The sequence below is a fragment of the Lampris incognitus genome, chromosome 3, assembly GCF_029633865.1.
Source record: "Lampris incognitus isolate fLamInc1 chromosome 3, fLamInc1.hap2, whole genome shotgun sequence".
NCBI classification, from domain to species: domain Eukaryota; kingdom Metazoa; phylum Chordata; class Actinopteri; order Lampriformes; family Lampridae; genus Lampris; species Lampris incognitus.
This window is the reverse complement of record NC_079213.1, coordinates 134381-147170: the sequence shown is the minus strand read 5'-3', so window position 1 is coordinate 147170 and position 12790 is coordinate 134381. Positions and strand designations below refer to the sequence as shown.

General features: G+C 42.4%; 2 non-coding genes across 2 annotated transcripts; both read left to right on the top strand.

Annotated features, from left to right (window-relative positions):
* Nucleotides 1-8062: 8062 nt before the first annotated feature.
* Nucleotides 8063-8275, top strand: LOC130110879 (small nucleolar RNA U3). Its single transcript, XR_008810092.1, has one exon. It is a non-coding gene; the product is annotated as a small nucleolar RNA U3 (small nucleolar RNA).
* Nucleotides 8276-12577: 4302 nt separating this feature from the next.
* On the top strand, nucleotides 12578-12790 carry LOC130110878 (small nucleolar RNA U3). Its single transcript, XR_008810091.1, has one exon. It is a non-coding gene; the product is annotated as a small nucleolar RNA U3 (small nucleolar RNA).

The following is a 12790-nucleotide window of genomic DNA, read 5'->3' as shown; positions in this document are numbered from 1 at the left end:
ATCAGAAATGCCATTGCCGTGGTTAGCTACGCTACTGCGAAGAGTTCATCTCTGTTGCTGTGGTATTCTCTGTCATTGTCTGCCTAAGCTGATAAAACCCTTACACTAAGCGAAATATGTGGAAAGAGCTGTCCAGTAATTTTATCCAAAACTTTTCAGTCAAAGAATCTTGATACTTTTCCTCGGTAATGACATTGCCTTGGTTTGCTTCGCTTCCACGAAGAGTTAGTTTCTGTTGCTATTGTATTTCTGCGGGATTGTCCGACCGAACATATAAAACCCTTACTGTAAGTGAAATATGTAGAATAGCCGTTCATTAATTTTATCCAAAACTTTCACTGCAAGAAACTTGATACTTTCCATCAGGAATGCCATTGCAATAGTTAGCTTGGCTACTACAAAGAGTTGGTCTCTGTTGCTGTGGTATTCTCTGTGCGATTGTCTGTCTGAGCTTATAAAACCCTTACACTAAGCGAAACGTATAGAAAGAAACGTCCAGTAATTTTATCCAAAACTTTTACAGTGAGAAGTTTGGTACTTTCCATCAGAAATGCCATTGCCGTGGTTAGCTTGGCTACTGCGAAGAGTTCGTCTCTGTTGCTGTGGTATTCTCTGTGCGATTGTCTGCCTGAGCTGATAAAACCCTTACACTAAGCGAAACATAAAGAGCCGTCTATTAATTTTATCTAAGTCTTTCACTCCGAGAAGCTTGGTACTTTCCATCAGAAAGGCCATTGCCGTGGTTAGCTTGGCTACTGCGAAGAGTTCGTCTCTGTTGCTGTGGTATTCTCTGTGTGATTGTCTGCCTGAGCTGATAAAACCCTTACACTAAGCGAAATATGTGGAAAGCGCTGCCCAGTAATTTTATCCAAAACTTTCACTCAGAGAATCTTTATGCTTTTCCTCAGTAATGACATTGTCTTGGTTTGCTTCGCTTCCACGAAGAGTTAGTTTCTGTTGCTATTGTATTTCTGCGGGATTGTCCGACTGAACATATAAAACCCTTACTGTAAGTGAAATATGTAGAATAGCCGTTCATTAATTTTATCCAAAACTTTTACTGCAAGAAACTTGATACTTTCCATCAGGAATGCCATTGCAATAGTTAGCTTGGCTACTACAAAGAGTTGGTCTCTGTTGCTGTGGTATTCTCTGTGCGATTGTCTGTCTGAGCTTATAAAACCCTTACACTAAGCGAAACGTATAGAAGGAAACGTCCAGTAATTTTATCCAAAACTTTTACTGTGAGAAGTTTGGTACTTTCCATCAGAAATGCCATTGCCGTGGTTAGCTTGGCTACTGCGAAGAGTTGGTCTGTTGTTCTGGTATTCTCTGTGCGATTGTCTGCCTGAGCTGATAAAACCCTTACACCAAGCGAAACATAAAGAGCCGTCCATTAATTATATCCAAGACTTTCACTCCGAGAAGCTTGGTACTTTCCATCAGAAATGCCATTGCCGTGGTTAGCTTGGCTACTGCGAAGAGTTCGTCTCTGTTGCTGTGGTATTCTCTGTGCGATTGTCTGCCTGAGCTGATAAAACCCTTACAATAAGCGAAACATAAAGAGCCGTCCATTAATTTTATCCAAAACTTTCACTCCGATTAGCTATGTACTTTCCATCAGAAATGCCATTGCCGTGGTTAGCTTGGCTACTGCGAAGAGTTCGTCTCTGTTGCTGTGGTATTCTCTGTGCGATTGTCTGCCTGAGCTGATAAAACCCTTACACTAAGCGAAACATAAAGAGCCGTCCATTAATTTTATGCAAGACTTTCACTCCGAGAAGCTTGGTACTTTCCATCAGAAATGCCATTGCCGTGGTTACCTTGGCTACTGCGAAGAGTTCGTCTCTGTTGCGGTGGTATTCTCTGTGTGATTGTCTGCCTGAGCTGATAAAACCCTTACACTAAGCGAAACGTATAGAAAGAAACGTCCATTAATTTTATCCAAGACTTTCACTCCGAGAAGCTTGGTACTTTCCATCAGAAATGCCATTGCCGTGGTTAGCTTGGCTACTGCGAAGAGTTCGTCTCTGTTGCTGTGGTATTCTCTGTGCGATTGTCTGCCTGAGCTGATAAAACCCTTACACTAAGCGAAACATAGAGCCGGCCATTAATTTTATCCAAGACTTTCACTCCGAGAAGCTTGGTACTTTCCATCAGAAATGCCATTGCCGTGGTTAGCTTGGCTACTGCGAAGAGTTCATCTCTGTTGCTGTGGTATTCTCTGTGCGATTGTCTGCCTGAGCTGATAAAACCCTCACACTAAGCGAAACGTATAGAAAGAAACGTCCATTAATTTTATCCAAGACTTTTACTCCGAGAAGCTTGGTACTTTCCATCAGAAATGCCATTGCCGTGGTTAGCTTGGCTACTGCGAAGAGTTCGTCTCTGTTGCTGTGGTATTCTCTGTGCGATTGTCTGACTGAGCTGATAAAACCCTTACACTAAGCGAAACCTAGAAAGAGCCGTCCATTAATTTTATCCAAGTCTTTTACTCCGAGAAGCTTGGTACTTTCCATCAGCAATGCCATTGCCGTGGTTAGCTTGGCTACTGCGAAGAGTTCGTCTCTGTTGCTGTGGTATTCTCTGTGCGATTTTCTGCCTGAGCTGATAAAACCCTTACACTAAGCGAAACATAGAGCCGTCCATTAATTTTATCAAAGACTTTCACTCCGAGAAGCTTGGTACTTTCCATCAGAAATGCAATTGCCGTGGTTAGCTTGGCTACTGCGAAGAGTTCGTCTCTGTTGCTGTGGTATTCTCTCTGTCATTGTCTGCCTGAGCTGATAAAAACCTTACACTAAGCGAAACGTATAGAAAGAAACGTCCATTAATTTTATCCAACACTTTCACTCCGAGAAGCTTGGTACTTTCCATCAGAAATGCCATTGCCGTGGTTAGCTTGGCTACTGCGAAGAGTTCGTCTCTGTTGCTGTGGTATTCTCTGTGCGATTGACTGCCTGAGCTGATAAAGCCCTAACGCTAAGCGAAACATGTAGAAAGAGCTGTCCATTAATTTTATCCAAAACTTTCACTCCGAGAAGCTTGGTACTTTTTATCAGAAATGCCATTGCCGTGGTTAGCTTGGCTACTGCGAAGAGTTCATCTCTGTTGCTGTGGTATTCTCTGTGCGATTGTGTGCCTGAGCTGATAAAACCCTCACACTAAGCGAAACGTATAGAAAGAAACGTCCATTAATTTTATCCAAGACTTTAACTCCGAGAAGCTTGGTACTTTCCATCAAAAATGCCATTGCCGTGGTTAGCTATGCTACTGCGAAGAGTTCGTCTCTGTTGCTGTGGTATTCTCTGTGCGATTGTCTGCCTGAGCTGATAAAACCCTTACACTAAGCAAAACCTAGAAAGAGCCGTCTATTAATTTTATCTAAGTCTTTCACTCCGAGAAGCTTGGTACTTTCCATCAGGAATGCCATTGCCGTGGTTAGCTTGGCTACTGCGAAGAGTTCGTCTCTGTTGCTGTGGTATTCTCTGTGCGATTGTCTGCCTGAGCTGATAAAACCCTTACACTAAGCGAAACATAGAGCCGTCCATTAATTTTATCCAAGACTTTCACTCGGAGAAGCTTGGTACTTTTCCTCAGTAATGACATTGCCTTGGTTTGCTTCGCTTCCACGAAGACTTAGTTTTTGTTGCTATTGTATTTCTGCGGGATTGTCCGACTGAACATATAAAACCCTTACTGTAAGTGAAATATGTAGAATAGCCGTTCATTAATTTTATCCCAAACTTTCACTGCAAGAAACTTGATACTTTCCATCAGGAATGCCATTGCAATAGTTAGCTTGGCTACTACAAAGAGTTGGTCTCTGTTGCTGTGGTATTCTCTGTGCGATTGTCTGTCTGAGCTTATAAAACCCTTACACTAAGCGAAACGTATAGAAAGAAACGTCCAGTAATTTTATCCAAAACTTTTACAGTGAGAAGTTTGGTACTTTCCATCAGAAATGCCATTGCCGTGGTTAGCTTGGCTACTGCGAAGAGTTCGTCTCTGTTGCTGTGGTATTCTCTGTGCGATTGTCTGCCTGAGCTGATAAAACCCTTACACTAAGCGAAACATAAAGAGCCGTCTATTAATTTTATCTAAGTCTTTCACTCCGAGAAGCTTGGTACTTTCCATCAGAAAGGCCATTGCCGTGGTTAGCTTGGCTACTGCGAAGAGTTCGTCTCTGTTGCTGTGGTATTCTCTGTGTGATTGTCTGCCTGAGCTGATAAAACCCTTACACTAAGCGAAACATAGAGCCGTCCATTAATTTTATCCAAGACTTTCACTCGGAGAAGCTTGGTACTTTTCCTCAGTAATGACATTGCCTTGGTTTGCTTCGCTTCCACGAAGACTTAGTTTCTGTTGCTATTGTATTTCTGCGGGATTGTCCGACTGAACATATAAAACCCTTACTGTAAGTGAAATATGTAGAATAGCCGTTCATTAATTTTATCCAAAACTTTCACTGCAAGAAACTTGATACTTTCCATCAGGAATGCCATTGCAATAGTTAGCTTGGCTACTACAAAGAGTTGGTCTCTGTTGCTGTGGTATTCTCTTTGCGATTGTCTGTCTGAGCTTATAAAACCCTTACACTAAGCGAAACGTATAGAAAGAAACGTCCAGTAATTTTATCCAAAACTTTTACAGTGAGAAGTTTGGTACTTTCCATCAGAAATGCCATTGCCGTGGTTAGCTTGGCTACTGCGAAGAGTTCGTCTCTGTTGCTGTGGTATTCTCTGTGCGATTGTCTGCCTGAGCTGATAAAACCCTTACACTAAGCGAAACATAAAGAGCCGTCTATTAATTTTATCTAAGTCTTTCACTCCGAGAAGCTTGGTACTTTCCATCAGAAAGGCCATTGCCGTGGTTAGCTTGGCTACTGCGAAGAGTTCGTCTCTGTTGCTGTGGTATTCTCTGTGTGATTGTCTGCCTGAGCTGATAAAACCCTTACACTAAGCGAAACATAGAGCCGTCCATTAATTTTATCCAAGACTTTCACTCGGAGAAGCTTGGTACTTTTCCTCAGTAATGACATTGCCTTGGTTTGCTTCGCTTCCACGAAGACTTAGTTTCTGTTGCTATTGTATTTCTGCGGGATTGTCCGACTGAACATATAAAACCCTTACTGTAAGTGAAATATGTAGAATAGCCGTTCATTAATTTTATCCAAAACTTTCACTGCAAGAAACTTGATACTTTCCATCAGGAATGCCATTGCAATAGTTAGCTTGGCTACTACAAAGAGTTGGTCTCTGTTGCTGTGGTATTCTCTGTGCGATTGTCTGTCTGAGCTTATAAAACCCTTACACGAAGCGAAACGTATAGAAAGAAACGTCCAGTAATTTTATCCAAAACTTTTACTGTGAGAAGTTTGGTACTTTCCATCAGAAATGCCATTGCCGTGGTTAGCTTGGCTACTGCGAAGAGTTAGTCTGTTGCTGTGGTATTCTCTGTGCGATTGTCTGCCTGAGCTGATAAAACCCTTACACTAAGCGAAACATAAAGAGCCGTCCATTAATTATATCCAAGACTTTCACTCCGAGAAGCTTGGTACTTTCCATCAGAAATGCCATTGCCGTGGTTAGCTTGGCTACTGCGAAGAGTTCGTCTCTGTTGCTGTGGTATTCTCTGTGCGATTGTCTGCCTGAGCTGATAAAACCCTTACACTAAGCGAAACCTAGAAAGAGCCGTCTATTAATTTTATCTAAGTCTTTCACTCCGAGAAGCTTGGGCATTTCCATCAGAAATGCCATTGCCGTGGTTAGCTTGGCTACTGCGAAGAGTTCGTCTCTGTTGCTGTGGTATTCTCTGTGCGATTGACTGCCTGAGCTGATAAAACCCTAACGCTAAGCGAAACATGTAGAAAGAGCTGTCCATTAATTTTATCCAAAACTTTCACTCCGAGTAGCTCGGTACTTTCCATCAGAAATGCCATTGCCGTGGTTAGCCTGGCTACTGCGAAGAGTTAGTCTCTGTTGCTGTGGTATTCTCTGTGCGATTGTCTGCCTGAGCTGATAAAACCCTTACACTAAGCGAAACATAAAGAGCCGTCCATTAATTATATCCAAGACTTTCACTCCGAGAAGCTTGGTACTTTCCATCAGAAATGCCATTGCCGTGGTTAGCTTGGCTACTGCGAAGAGTTCATCTCTGTTGCTGTGGTATTCTCTGTGTCATTGTCTGCCTGAGCTGATAAAACCCTTACACTAAGCGAAACGTATAGAAAGAAACGTCCATTAATTTTATCAAAGACTTTCACTCCGAGAAGCTTGGTACTTTCCATCAGAAATGCCATTGCTGTGGTTAGCTTGGCTACTGCGAAGAGTTCATCTCTGTTGCTATGGTATTCTCTGTGCGATTGTCTGCCTGAGCTGATAAAACCCTTAAGCTAAGCAAAACCTAGAAAGAGCCGTCTATTAATTTTATCTAAGCCTTTCACTCCGAGAAGCTTGGTACTTTCCATCAGAAATGCCATTGCCGTGGTTAGCTTGGCTACTGCGAAGAGTTCGTCTCTGTTGCTGTGGTATTCTCTGTGCGATTGACTGCCTGAGCTGATAAAGCCCTAACGCTAAGCGAAACATGTAGAAAGAGCTGTCCATTAATTTTATCCAAAACTTTCACTCCGAGAAGCTTGGTACTTTATATCAGAAATGCCATTGCCGTGGTTAGCTTGGCTACTGCGAAGAGTTCATCTCTGTTGTTGTGGTATTATCTGTGCGATTGTGTGCCTGAGCTGATAAAACCCTCACACTAAGCGAAACGTATAGAAAGAAACGTCCATTAATTTTATCCAAGACTTTAACTCCGAGAAGCTTGGTACTTTCCATCAAAAATGCCATTGCCGTGGTTAGCTATGCTACTGCGAAGAGTTCGTCTCTGTTGCTGTGGTATTCTCTGTGCGATTGTCTGCCTGAGCTGATAAAACCCTTACACTAAGCAAAACCTAGAAAGAGCCGTCTATTAATTTTATCTAAGTCTTTCACTCCGAGAAGCTTGGTACTTTCCATCAGGAATGCCATTGCCGTGGTTAGCTTGGCTACTGCGAAGAGTTCGTCTCTGTTGCTGTGGTATTCTCTGTGCGATTGTCTGCCTGAGCTGATAAAACCCTTACACTAAGCGAAACATAGAGCCGTCCATTAATTTTATCCAAGACTTTCACTCGGAGAAGCTTGGTACTTTTCCTCAGTAATGACATTGCCTTGGTTTGCTTCGCTTCCACGAAGACTTCGTTTCTGTTGCTATTGTATTTCTGCGGGATTGTCCGACTGAACATATAAAACCCTTACTGTAAGTGAAATATGTAGAATAGCCGTTCATTAATTTTATCCAAAACTTTCACTGCAAGAAACTTGATACTTTCCATCAGGAATGCCATTGCAATAGTTAGCTTGGCTACTACAAAGAGTTGGTCTCTGTTGCTGTGGTATTCTCTGTGCGATTGTCTGTCTGAGCTTATAAAACCCTTACACTAAGCGAAACGTATAGAAAGAAACGTCCAGTAATTTTATCCAAAACTTTTACTGTGAGAAGTTTGGTACTTTCCATCAGAAATGCCATTGCCGTGGTTAGCTTGGCTACTGCGAAGAGTTAGTCTGTTGCTGTGGTATTCTCTGTGCGATTGTCTGCCTGAGCTGATAAAACCCTTACACTAAGCGAAACATAAAGAGCCGTCCATTAATTTTATCTAAGCCTTTCACTCCGAGAAGCTTGGTACTTTCCATCAGAAATGCCATTGCCGTGGTTAGCTTGGCTACTGCGAAGAGTTCGTCTCTGTTGCTGTGGTATTCTCTGTGCGATTGTCTGCCTGAGCTGATAAAACCCTTACACTAAGCGAAACATATAGAAAGAAACGTCCATTAATTTTATCCAAGACTTTCACTCTGAGAAGCTTTGTACTTTCCATCACAAATGCCATTGCCGTGGTTAGCTCTGCTACTGCGAAGAGTTCGTCTCTGTTGCTGTGGTATTCTCTGTGCGATTGTCTGCCTGAGATGATGAAACCCTTACCCCAACCGTAACCGAAAGATATAGAGCCATCCGTTACGTTTAGCAAAAGCTAATCCTACTTTCGGGGATAAGTTCTTTTAGTTTTATCGTGAGAAATGTTTTTCTAAAGTGAGTTCCGCCACCCACGATGATGAGCTGGGGTGCTTCTTCCTGAGCGCTAATGTGGTACAGAGAAGTGGTTTAATCACAAGCTCTGTGCCTTAGATGATGTTCAATGCTCCTTTCATGGGAGCATCAAGAGAAGGGGCATGTTCTGAGTGGTAAAAAGGAAAAAAGTGCAGAAATTCATCAATTTGATCTAAACCTTAGTCTTAACTCTTAAAACATTAAATTGCAATTGCAGAAAAATTAAATTTAAAAAACAAAAACAAAAAAACACTTGTATTGTTCCAAACCCCACCAACAACATTTCAAGTTTAAAACGGGATAAAGTAATCAAGATATAAGACAATGGGAGATCAGTTGTAACGAATAAACACCCAAATTGCCCCTAGACTTAACCAATCAAACTCTATCCCTAACCGTAATCTTTGGGGTATTTCTAATCCAGCACTTGGGCATTGGCGGAGGTGCTCAGTTGACATGTGTTGGCTCTGGCATTCAACCCTAACCATAAAGTTAACCTAGTATTTTCAATCTGAAATGCCCTTGCCGTGGTTAGCTTGGCTACTGCGAAGAGTTAGTCTGTTGCTGTGGTATTCTCTGTGCGATTGTCTGCCTGAGCTGATAAAACCCTTACACTAAGCGAAACATAAAGAGTCGTCCATTAATTATATCCAAGACTTTCACTCCGAGAAGCTTGGTACTTTCCATCAGAAATGCCATTGCCGTGGTTAGCTTGGCTACTGCGAAGAGTTCGTCTCTGTTGCTGTGGTATTCTCTGTGCGATTGACTGCCTGAGCTGATAAAACCCTTACACTAAGCGAAACCTAGAAAGAGCCGTCTATTAATTTTATCTAAGTCTTTCACTCCGAGAAGCTTGGTACTTTCCATCAGAAATGCCATTGCCGTGGTTAGCTTGGCTACTGCGAAGAGTTCGTCTCTGTTGCTGTGGTATTCTCTGTGCGATTGACTGCCTGAGCTGATAAAACCCTAACGCTAAGCGAAACATGTAGAAAGAGCTGTCCATTAATTTTATCCAAGACTTTCACTCCGAGAAGCTTGGTACTTTCCATTAGAAATGCCATTGCCGTGGTTAGCTTGGCTACTGCGAAGAGTTCGTATCTGTTGCGGTGGTATTCTCTGTGTGATTGTCTGCGTGAGCTGATAAAACCCTTACACTAAGCGAAACGTATAGAAAGAAACGTCCATTAATTTTATCCAAGACTTTCACTCCGAGAAGCTTGGTACTTTCCATCAGAAATGCCATTGCCGTGGTTAGCTTGGCTACTGCGAAGAGTTCGTCTCTGTTGCTGTGGTATTCTCTGTGCGATTGTCTGCCTGAGCTGATAAAACCCTTACACTAAGCGAAAAATAGAGCCGTTCATTAATTTTATCCAAGACTTTCACTCCGAGAAGCTTGGTACTTTCCATCAGAAATGCCATTGCCGTGGTTAGCTTGGCTACTGCGAAGAGTTCGTCTCTGTTGCTGTGGTATTCTGTGCGATTGTCTCTCTGAGCTTATAAAACCCTTACACTAAGCGAAACGTATAGAAAGAAACGTCCAGTAATTTTATCCAAAACTTTCACTCAGAGAATCTTGGTACTTTTCCTCAGTAATGACATTGCCTTGGTTTGCTTCGCTTCCACGAAGACTTAGTTTCTGTTGCTATTGTATTTCTGCGGGATTGTCCGACTGAACATATAAAACCCTTACTGTAAGTGAAATATGTAGAATAGCCGTTCATTAATTTTATCCAAAACTTTCACTGCGAGAAACTTGATACTTTCCATCAGGAATGCCATTGCAATAGTTAGCTTGGCTACTACAAAGAGTTGGTCTCTGTTGCTGTGGTATTCTCTGTGCGATTGTCTGTCTGAGCTTATAAAACCCTTACACTAAGCGAAACGTATAGAAAGAAACGTCCAGTAATTTTATCCAAAACTTTTACTGTGAGAAGTTTGGTACTTTCCATCAGAAATGCCATTGCCGTGGTTAGCTTGGCTACTGCGAAGAGTTAGTCTGTTGCTGTGGTATTCTCTGTGCGATTGTCTGCCTGAGCTGATAAAACCCTTACACTAAGCGAAACATAAAGAGCCGTCCATTAATTATATCCAAGACTTTCACTCCGAGACGCTTGGTACTTTCCATCAGAAATGCCATTGCCGTGGTTAGCTTGGCTACTGCGAAGAGTTCGTCTCTGTTGCTGTGGTATTCTCTGTGCGATTGACTGCCTGAGCTGATAAAACCCTAACGCTAAGCGAAACATGTAGAAAGAGCTGTCCATTAATTTTATCCAAAACTTTCACTCCGAGTAGCTAGGTACTTTCCATCAGAAATGCCATTGCCGTGGTTAGCTTGGCTACTGCGAAGAGTTCGTCTCTGTTGCTGTGGTATTCTCTGTGCGATTGTCTGCCTGAGCTGATAAAACCCTTACACTAAGCGAAACCTAGAAAGAGCCGTCTATTAATTTTATCTAAGTCTTTCACTCCGAGAAGCTTGGTACTTTCCATCAGAAATGCCATTGCCGTGGTTAGCTTGGCTACTGCGAAGAGTTCGTCTCTGTTGCTGTGGTATTCTCTGTGCGATTGTCTGCCTGAGCTGATAAAACCCTTACACTAAGCGAAACATGGAGCCGTCGATTAATTTTATCCAAGACTTTCACTCCGAGAAGCTTGGTACTTTCCATCAGAAATGCAATTGCCGTGGTTAGCTTGGCTACTGCGAAGAGTTCGTCTCTGTTGCTGTGGTATTCTCTGTGCGATTGTCTGTCTGAGCTTATAAAACCCTTACACTAAGCGAAACGTATAGAAAGAAACGTCCATTAATTTTATCCAAGACTTTCACTCCGAGAAGCTTGGTACTTTCCATCAGAAATGCCATTGCTGTGGTTAGCTTGGCTACTGCGAAGAGTTCGTCTCTGTTGCTGTGGTATTCTCTGTGCGATTGTCTGCCTGAGCTGATAAAACCCTTAAGCTAAGCAAAACCTAGAAAGAGCCGTCTATTAATTTTATCTAAGCCTTTCACTCCAAGAAGCTTGGTACTTTCCATCAGAAATGCCATTGCCGTGGTTAGCTTGGCTACTGCGAAGAGTTCGTCTCTGTTGCTGTGGTATTCTCTGTGCGATTGACTGCCTGAGCTGATAAAGCCCTAACGCTAAGCGAAACATGTAGAAAGAGCTGTCCATTAATTTTATCCAAAACTTTCACTCCGAGAAGCTTGGTACTTTCTATCAGAAATGCCATTGCCGTGGTTAGCTTGGCTACTGCGAAGAGTTCATCTCTGTTGCTGTGGTATTCTCTGTGCGATTGTGTGCCTGAGCTGATAAAACCCTCACACTAAGCGAAACGTATAGAAAGAAACGTCCATTAATTTTATCCAAGACTTTAACTCCGAGAAGCTTGGTACTTTCCATCAGAAATGCCATTGCCGTGGTTAGCTTGGCTACTGCGAAGAGTTCGTCTCTGTTGCTGTGGTATTCTCTGTGCGATTGTCTGCCTGAGCTGATAAAACCCTTACACTAAGCGAAACATAGAGCCGTCCATTAATTTTATCCAAGACTTTCACTCGGAGAAGCTTGGTACTTTTCCTCAGTAATGACATTGCCTTGGTTTGCTTCGCTTCCACGAAGACTTAGTTTCTGTTGCTATTGTATTTCTGCGGGATTGTCCGACTGAACATATAAAACCCTTACTGTAAGTGAAATATGTAGAATAGCCGTTCATTAATTTTATCCAAAACTTTCACTGCAAGAAACTTGATACTTTCCATCAGGAATGCCATTGCAATAGTTAGCTTGGCTACTACAAAGAGTTGGTCTCTGTTGCTGTGGTATTCTCTGTGCGATTGTCTGTCTGAGCTTATAAAACCCTTACACGAAGCGAAACGTATAGAAAGAAACGTCCAGTAATTTTATCCAAAACTTTTACTGTGAGAAGTTTGGTACTTTCCATCAGAAATGCCATTGCCGTGGTTAGCTTGGCTACTGCGAAGAGTTAGTCTGTTGCTGTGGTATTCTCTGTGCAATTGTCTGCCTGAGCTGATAAAACCCTTACACTAAGCGAAACATAAAGAGCCGTCCATTAATTTTATCTAAGCCTTTCACTCCGAGAAGCTTGGTACTTTCCATCAGAAATGCCATTGCCGTGGTTAGCTTGGCTACTGCGAAGAGTTCGTCTCTGTTGCTGTGGTATTCTCTGTGCGATTGTCTGCCTGAGCTGATAAAACCCTTACACTAAGCGAAACATATAGAAAGAAACGTCCATTAATTTTATCCAAGACTTTCACTCTGAGAAGCTTGGTACTTTCCATCACAAATGCCATTGCCGTGGTTAGCTCTGCTACTGCGAAGAGTTCGTCTCTGTTGCTGTGGTATTCTCTGTGCGATTGTCTGCCTGAGATGATGAAACCCTTACCCCAACCGTAACCGAAAGATATAGAGCCATCCGTTACGTTTAGCAAAAGCTAATCCTACTTTCGGGGATAAGTTCTTTTAGTTTTATCGTGAGAAATGTTTTTCTAAAGTGAGTTCCGCCACCCACGATGATGAGCTGGGGTGCTTCTTCCTGAGCGCTAATGTGGTACAGAGAAGTGGTTTAATCACAAGCTCTGTGCCTTAGATGATGTTCAATGCTCCTTTCATGGGAGCATCAAGAGAAGGGGCATGTTCTGAGTGGT